Raw genomic sequence first — 8869 nt, 5'->3', positions numbered from 1 at the left:
CTCCTCATTTACGATATTTCCCTGGCCTTTTTAATTTTCTTTTAAAACGGTTGCGTTCGTAGATCTATCGCACATGTTCTTCCTTCGTTTCAAGGACGTTGGACGACCGCGGATATTTATAAATTTGTAACCGATTTAAAGGCAAACGAACGTAACACACAGAAATATAGGAAACATCGAAAGCATAGCGTTTATCGTAATTCAGATTGGACGAAATAAATTTTTATTTCAACTCCGTCTATCCGATCGAGTCTGTAAAAATAAGAATTCGCGTAGGCGCTAGCGGTTTATTCATGCCGATAAACTTCTTCCACGTTGTTCCAAATAAATTTTTTCTACCTTTATGACGCACAAGTACGATCTGGAAAAGTGCAGCGACGATTATCGTCGAGTCTCGCCTCCGTAACGTAATTCCTCGTTCCACCCACTTCCGGCAGCCACGCAGTCGAGAGCACGAGGATCGATATTTCGCGAGGGCAGCGGCCCGTGGGAGTATGGTTCCCCGGATAATTGAAAGCCGTCGTAAAATCGTGCGAGTCATCGTGCACGAAGGCGTACAGAACGGGCTGATATTATTAAAATTGACTGATACAAGAAGGGGGTGAGTTGTCAGTCGAGAAATCGCTGCCAATTCGAGCCGTTTGATCGGCCACGCTCATCCAACACCTGCTGTCTCTTTCGACGTGCTCATCGATCGTTCTTTGCTTCGTGTTACACCCTTAACAATTTTCACGTTACGTAACGAAAGTCTGATTCGTCCGGTTTCTTAAGACACACGTTCAGGTATCGAGATTTTTCGCCAGATCTCAGAGAAACTCTCAGGCTTACTCTTTAAGGCGATAAAAGATGGAAATTTGATCTTCTATTGATGGTAAATGACCGTTGCGATGATTGGTAACGTTAATTAAATCGCGGCTACCGATTGACGCGACGTCGAGGGTTGGCAACTAAGTGATTGCGTATTTTGAATAAGGAAAATTCCAAATTTTTGCTTAAAAACATAGCTTTATTCAATTAGGTATCGTTCGATTTTGTCGATGACCTTTTGCCATTTGTCACGCAGTGTCATAATTCCATGTTCATAAAACTTCTGGTTTTTGCCAGCAGGAAACTGAATTAAATGTGATTTTACATCATCAGCGTCATGAAAAATTTTACCGGGATGGTGAGAACGACCGATTTCAGTCGCCAAAGAATATCACGCAGCGTTTCCCGTTTGGTAAAAGCACGTAAATGCAGGAATTAATGGATATTCCTAAAAATAGCGTTGATGAAAATTTCTTCCTACGCTTTCCGTTTCGATTAAAAACGTTTCTCTCTAGCTGTCCTGATCTTAAAAAATCTTACAACGAAGTTGAAGAAAATCAGACAAATGAAGATAAACCTCGTCTCGTCTAATCTAACTGCGTGTAAGAAAATATTCTCAAAAGATACAGAATGAAATATCTTTTGAGGACGAAATGGTATTCGCAGTGAAATCCAATCGGAACAACCAGAAATGCCGTCAATTCGACAACGATGATCTATTCATTATGCGGTAAGAAAAGTTCGAATGAAAAGCGCAAATAGATGGAATTAGGTTGTCGGAAAATTTTCTTTCGTTTTATGAGCAAATAAACAAACAATGTTTTTTGTTTTATATTATTTTGTCGAATTACGTACGATCCGTTTTGTTCCGTTGAGATAAACACCGCGACATTTCACAAACTTGCTTTCTCGTTTGTATAAAAATGCACTGTCGCGAAGAACGCGTTTGAGAGAGAAAGAGACTTTTCGGACAACCTTGGACTAACACTTGGACTATATTCGATGACGACAGCGATACCACGGGACATAGAATAGCTGTAACGAGTGAAACACGGAGTGAAACTTGGAAGGAAGAAGAAAGATAAAAAGGTGGAAAATAAACGAGAGGAAGGAAGCTTTCACGTTTCGTTTCCACCCATTCCTCGTCAATTAAATAGAAATGTGTTTTCCACCGGTCGTTCGTAGGAAGTATCGGTGTGTTCGAGAAGGGGGGCATGGGAATGAGTAACGAGGCAGAGGAACGACGAAAATCAAACGTTTTTCAGGTTTGGCCTGATGGCCTGCTTAAAACTTTTACCTTTCGCGGTACGTTTGCACGGAAACGATGAAACGGAAATTTAACGAAAGATCGGCACCCAGGGGCTGAGGGTGCGCGCATACACACACACACACATACACTACCGACGTTCTTGTTTGTACAATCGATTCCGAAGCGTGCTGCTTTTATACACGCGCCCCGCGACACAGGATCGCCCTTTCTCGTTGGAAAATATCGAAAAATCTTCGGCCGTTCGTTTCCTCGAACAAAAACTTTGTTGTACCACGAATTTAATTAGACTTATCGCCGGTAGTTATCTCATTTGCTTTTCTCCGTTATTTGAACCAATGGACGGGGTGATAGCCGCGAGGATAGCTGCCTATAATTTTTATCCAAATTACTTGCAATTTAAAAACGATAACAGTTTACCGTATGATCTTTTTATTAGCAAAAAAAAAGAAAAACGTGTTTTGCGATGTATTTTTTTATGTTGTTTAATAGACGGAACTTTTATAGACGGTAAGTTTAATAGACGGAAAAGGGTTAACCCCGTGGAAAAATTCTTGTTGGCAAATTACTTGGTTCTTGGGAATGTAGATTCATAAAGCTTCTACCGGAGGTTAAGATTTTTATTGTCATTGAAAAAATACAAACGGGATATTGTAGGATAATATGGGAATGTCGTTTAATAAGTGTTCCTTCGTGTCTATAGCTACTATAGGTTGATGGAGTAATTACATGGAGGAGAAACAAAAGGAAATGGTAATAATAGTGAAAACGTAGCGAGGGACAGGATCGTAAAAGAAGTAAAACTTCTATCAATATTTTTGTATTTGTGATAATATTTTTGTGGTTTGTAAGCAGATGATGAATTACTCGTTGAAAATTGTAAATAATACCAGCGGTGCAAATATTAGACGAATCTTGTAGGCTGGTCGATTAAAAGTGCTTGCAAGACTCGTGGAAATAAAAGCGCACAACTAATGAAGATGGAACATTAAACATGTTCAATATTAGCGATCAAATATTTATAAAGAAATGTTTACTGGAACGTATGTACAGATTCTCTGAATCGATGTTTGCGTTAGTGTAGACCTGTTTTCTCAACGTGTTAGGAAATATCGTCGCAGTGTTCGTACTTACTTGTTTTATATATTTTTCCAGCTAATACCTGTACGATTTGTTTTAATTAGTTCTTAACTCGATACTTCCACTAATCACACGTGCTCATAACCGATACCGCTGACAAATATTAATCGTCGAGTTAACATAGAAAATTATATTCCCATCGTAGAAAATTACGAAATTACGAAACTTTAAGATTACTTGAAGTTTACGTACGAATTACGACTACAGATTGCATAAAAATAACTAATATAAAATAATCTCGAATACCAGAAAATTTTCCGTTATCCGTAATATAAAATAAAAAACCTTGTGCGTCTATCATCTCCTCGTAAAACGAAAGAAACTTTTCTCACAACCTAATACTACTCCCCTTTCCCATGCAAGATATTAAGAAACAATTTACTGTATTATTTCCAATCCGTTGCAAAAATTATCACTGCTATCTTACCGTAAAAAGAAAAAGAAAAAAGCAAAATATTCTACATTTCCTACGCGATGTAACAAATTATTCTCAGGTTAAAAACTTCTTCGTTATAGTCAGCTTCGACGCTCGTCCATCGGTAGTCAGTCGATGATTAGCAATTCGATTCAGGGAATAACAAATTCGAAAGACTGAAAAGTACAAAGTGTATGTATACTCAGTAACTGAGTTTCCAGGAAATCGATAATAAAATAGGGAAAACATAAACAAAAGTGTTTGTTACATGACTAATGTCTCCCGTGGTAATTTGACGTTAAATAAGATAATATCATTTACGAAGAATAGTAAGATTTTGGCCCTTATTTGTCACTTGGTCATCCAGTCTAATAATAGGATCATAAAACAAAATGTTCGTTACTTTCAACAGGTTACTCTACCAGTCACAACCTTTGGTCTCTTTGAATCACTCACCTTTCGTTGTATATTGGAGCCCATGGCACCCTAATGAGTCATACTTTTCGTTACACTATGGTCCACCGTCATATTGTTTATCGTCTACTTTATTTACTTGCCTGTCGAACTTTCAACTGCGATGATTCATAGAGTGTGAGTCTTTTCAACAGCTGCAATTTATCCTCTTACTTGATAGTAGGCGAGAAATTGCTTTTCATGCGAGCAGTATTTTTGGTTGGGTTTATACGAGTTTGTAAAACTTTATCATTTTATGACATTCATTGAGTTTCTTTTTCAATTTGCCTGATTTGTTTTTGTATCGAAGACGCACAAAAAATAAAATTGCCTGTCTCTTCCACTATATCAAATTCGATAATACTCTTCGTCCGTAATAAATTTTTTTTCAAACCTCATCTGTCTTTTATTTCACAACGACGAAATACGAAAATCAGTTTATGACTGGACAAATAAAACTACAAACCTGGTTTCTTAGACGCTTTCAAACTCTCCGAAAAAGGGCCACTCCGACACAAAGTGGACTTTCATCTTGTTCGTCGAACTTGCTTTTCTCATCTCAGTGACAAAGAGAAAGAAAGAAAGAAAGAAAGGAAGGAAGAAAGAAAGAAAGAAAGAAAGAAAGAAAGAAAGAAAGAAAGAAAAAAAGAAAGAAAGAAGACAAATCGTTGGAATAATTCTATTCAGTGTAGAGCTGTGGAATACATCGTTTACAGGTTAAAAAGTTTGCGCAAACGATTCGAGGGTACGAGATGCCGATGCCTGGCAGACGTCGTCGAGCAATTGTGCTCTATTGATCCTTTCAGCGACTCGGTTATTACTTGCAAATATTTACCGATTTCCCGCAATGACAAACAACCGACTAGCGCCGCGATTTTCGACGAGCTTTGCCCGCGCTTTCCAGCTATTTATACTTTCTGCACCGAGAGACATATCGCTCACGTCGTATTGAAACTAAGATAATAATGGGGAAGATAAGGCGGCGTAGATAAAACCGAATTATCGTGATATTTTTGTTCCGTGAATATCAATAGGTTCGAAGTTCTTCGGGATAGGTACATACGTGTAACATAATTGTATCAGTCCGATAGTTCACGGAGTAAAAGTGTTTCACTTCGAAGAATATTAACCTCGTGACGTTCTTTCGGCTGCTTTCATTATTTTCTATTCAATCGGGTTTTCGTATTGTTACAAAATTTCTTCGGTTTAAAAATAGTACGGAAGAATTGAGTTTATCGATTTTATATCGAGCTCTGTTTGAAACGTTCAAAGTTCTGGTATTTTAATGAAACGAAAGCGCGACGATTGGAATAAAAATTCAGAGGGTTGCGAAAATGTATAAATCGATGAAAGATCGATTCGACTGAAAGCGATATTTATCATGATTTTACGCGGAATTAGTTTTAATGAATTTTTAATGTTAAGTAAATTTTGTTAAATACAGAAGCATTTTATTCAAGTAGATTAAAATCTCGTTTTATCAATAAACTGTATTAAAATTAAATATACGATACATCGATTACTTGTCGGCATGTGTTTAGCATATTTTTCTACATATACTTCCTCAACTTTAACCAATATTACCAATACTATATTATTATAATATCGTTACAATTATTAATACAAACCAAAATACACTTTAATTAGTCTTTTAACTGGCTCTTGCCAAGAAATTTCTATAATCATTCGACGAAAGATCGACGGAGATGAATAAATTCTAGCGACAAATCTGTCGTTTATTTGCTACAGGAAACAAATAATGCGAAAGAAAAGAAATGACAGCGTCCAAAAAAAAAAAAAAAAAAAAAAAAGAACGCGCAGATAAATAAATAATTGCTTTATTTCTATTAATTACAACAGAAAATATCAGCAGTTCACCGAGGTAATTCCTCTCCAACGATTATTCTAATTCTTTCGAGTAGTTCGATCAACGGTCACATGCATGTAATAACGCGACACGCGTGTCTATTCCCACAAAACGCGACGAGAACAGTATCATTCTCGACCATAAGCGTCGTTTGCAAAGGCCCTGGAGCCCCGATGAAATTACACGGGGATGAAAACAGTGTGGAAGAACGATCGGAGGAAGGGCAGACGTAAGTGGATGCAGGACGAAATTGAGTCACTTAAAAAACGATACACCGCGTGTGCTTTATCGTGGTCGAGGCGGCGCAGACCGAGCCCTCGAAGGAGTCACGTGCTGTGCGTGCCTCGTCGAGCTTTTGCCAGATTTGCGGCCCTCGAGATCGACCGTCGGCCTATCTACGACCAGGACGAGCCGAGCTACCCCCCGGATTCGGCCCCTGGCAAAAATAATAGACTCGTCGCACGTTCTCGAGGATCGTGCTGCCGCGAAGAATCGTGCAACGAGGATGAATCTTGGTTAAAGCGAATCGTCCAAGTGATTGGAAAATTGCTTCTTTTTTATGGGGATGTTGGCACCGGCCGAAGGCAATGAGTTTATATAACAGCGTGCAAGGTACACAGACACGAATGGAGCTTTTGCACGATGGTTCATCAAGATGAGCGATGAAAAGAAAAGAAAATACGAAGGTATTTAATCGAATCCTTCGAAGAATGATGATAATTACCATTTCTGGTAGAAGGTCTGTCTTTTTATCACCTTTTTACGATCTCTTTTTAATCGAATCTTTTCGGGAATAATATCGTACGTTGGAAGCGTAACGTTGACGCGAATTTATATTTTACGAACTGGTCCAACGTGAGAATATGGTTTTTGAAAGATGACTTTTATTTATCTTCTACACGTCGCTTATATTCCTATCGATGTTTCACGCGAGTATAAAGTGAAAATTGCGAGTAACGATTGTAACAATAAAATTTGTATGTATCGCGAACGAGCAAACGTGTGAACAGCAACGTAGTAAAAAGAACAATGAAACGATGGAATCGACGGAAAAGAAATAAGGAATCTTTTCGCTATCTAAAAAAGCATCTGTATGATACTGAGAAATTATCAAGTTTATCTTCGTTCGATCGATTCGATCGATATGCCCCTTAAGAATTTTTTGACTATCAACAAATTCCACGCTGTGCGTTCACGATGCGTTCAGAGAAGCAAAGGATCGCCTAAACTCGAAATGTACGTAGAACTGGGCTTTCCCCAGGCCAAGAAAATTGCTTTTGCCCTGATTATGCCGGTGCTTAATGCGGTTCACGCTCTTCTCTCGCGCAAATGTTGTGACAACGATTTACGAAGTCACAGGTTAAGATTTGTACGGACTTAACGGCGTTCAGCCACGGTCCACAAGCTTCTTGTTCGGTCGTTCGCATTCAGAGACACGGATTTGTCGATCTGCTACCCACAACTACGAATAAGATCTCCTGCGAGTTAGTTTTAGACTGACTTCTGTTCATCGGGTTGGTTCCTTGTTTTTCTAGGCGATAAGTAAGTAAGAACGTGGAATATTCAACTAGGCAGAAAGGAGGAATATTTGAGAGGAAAAATATTCAGAGTACGAATGTGACTTAGTCTCGTCTCTTTTCGTTCAGCTGACAAAGCTCCGGTTGGTTAGTTCAAGTACGCATTAGCCACGATGTTTGTTGGAAATTTGGCCGCAGCTTTTTATTATTTATTTTATAATAATAGGAATTTCGCTAATTTGCAAGTTAAAACGATATTATGAGTTGACGCGGTAAAACGAATAATTTTAAATCGCGTTTCAAGCATCAGCAGACTTTTGGTGTCTCCAAAGGTTTCTCGATGATCGTTCTGGTTTTACGCTCGTACGATGGATCTGTATTTTTGGAAATTTGCCATCGATCAATAAGATTATATTTTGGCTAGAAACCTTCGGCAAGCTAAACATTTTATTGTAGCTCTGTTTTTCCTTGCTTTTCTTCTTTTGGCCTGACGAAATTGAATTTCCATCCTGCTTTATGCCGAAACACGCGAAACATTTACGAGACGCGTCTGCCATTCACGCGTGTTCGTGTCTCGTATCGTGATTTTTACGATTGTCCACTCGGCAGACAAAAATGACCGGTGTTTTTCGGACGTGACCCAACCGCGAACGCACCTGATTTTCCTTTCGCTCCGCGATACATTGACTTCTCGGCGGTGCGACGGTTTGTTGTTTCGCAAAGCCTTGAAACAACAAATCTCGTGCCACTCGTCCTATGCCCGATGACAGGTATTTAGGTTGCCGCATGCTCGTCCAGATATTTTTCTAGGCCGAGCTGAAGAAGAAAGAGTCCGAGGCTGGAGAAATCGGTGGTTGGTGGATTTTCAGCGAAACTCGTTGGTCTTTTACGTGGAACACTTTATTTTTCCATTGTTCGTAGATGTAAGAGCAAGATCGAAGTCAAAATATCGAGAAGAGAGATATTTTCGCGAATCGTAAGATGGAACAGCGATGGATAAGGTAGAATAAAAATGATCGTCGACGGTGAAGATCATCGCTGAGCTGATCATTGGAATCGAGCGGATAGCGGAATGAAATTGAATTTTATATTCAGGAATTATGTACAATTATATGCAAATTATTTTCATCGTGTTTGTAGCAGTTGCTTCGTGATTCGATATTTCGTTAACGAAAATAAACGGATTTTGATTTTGGAAAATCGACGATGACGTGGCGTTGACGAGTTTTATCTTAAGAAATTATCTAAAGTAATAATCAAATTATTATTTTCAACTTCTTTAATACGTTTCTTTATGATGTACGTTTCTTCTGGGAAAGAAGTCGACAAGTTTTTCGCGTTTCTTTGGCTTGGCGCACCACGTTCTGTGTGCCAACAAGCTATCAACGGTGTTAATAGAAAGA

The 8869-nt window shown here is 38.7% G+C and overlaps 1 protein-coding gene and 1 long non-coding RNA gene across 2 annotated transcripts in view; one reads left to right on the top strand and one right to left on the bottom strand.

Annotated features, from left to right (window-relative positions):
- Window positions 1-8869, bottom strand: part of LOC122570817 — a 188620-nt gene that overhangs the window by 8129 nt on the left and 171622 nt on the right. The gene's annotated exons all lie outside the window — the stretch shown is intronic.
- LOC122570806 overlaps window positions 1-8869 on the top strand; it is an 82805-nt gene that overhangs the window by 20864 nt on the left and 53072 nt on the right. The window lies entirely within an intron of this gene.

Source organism: Bombus pyrosoma, linkage group LG9 (assembly GCF_014825855.1).
Source record: "Bombus pyrosoma isolate SC7728 linkage group LG9, ASM1482585v1, whole genome shotgun sequence".
In the NCBI taxonomy this organism is placed as follows: domain Eukaryota; kingdom Metazoa; phylum Arthropoda; class Insecta; order Hymenoptera; family Apidae; genus Bombus; species Bombus pyrosoma.
This window is presented reverse-complemented; position numbering and strand designations above follow the sequence as displayed.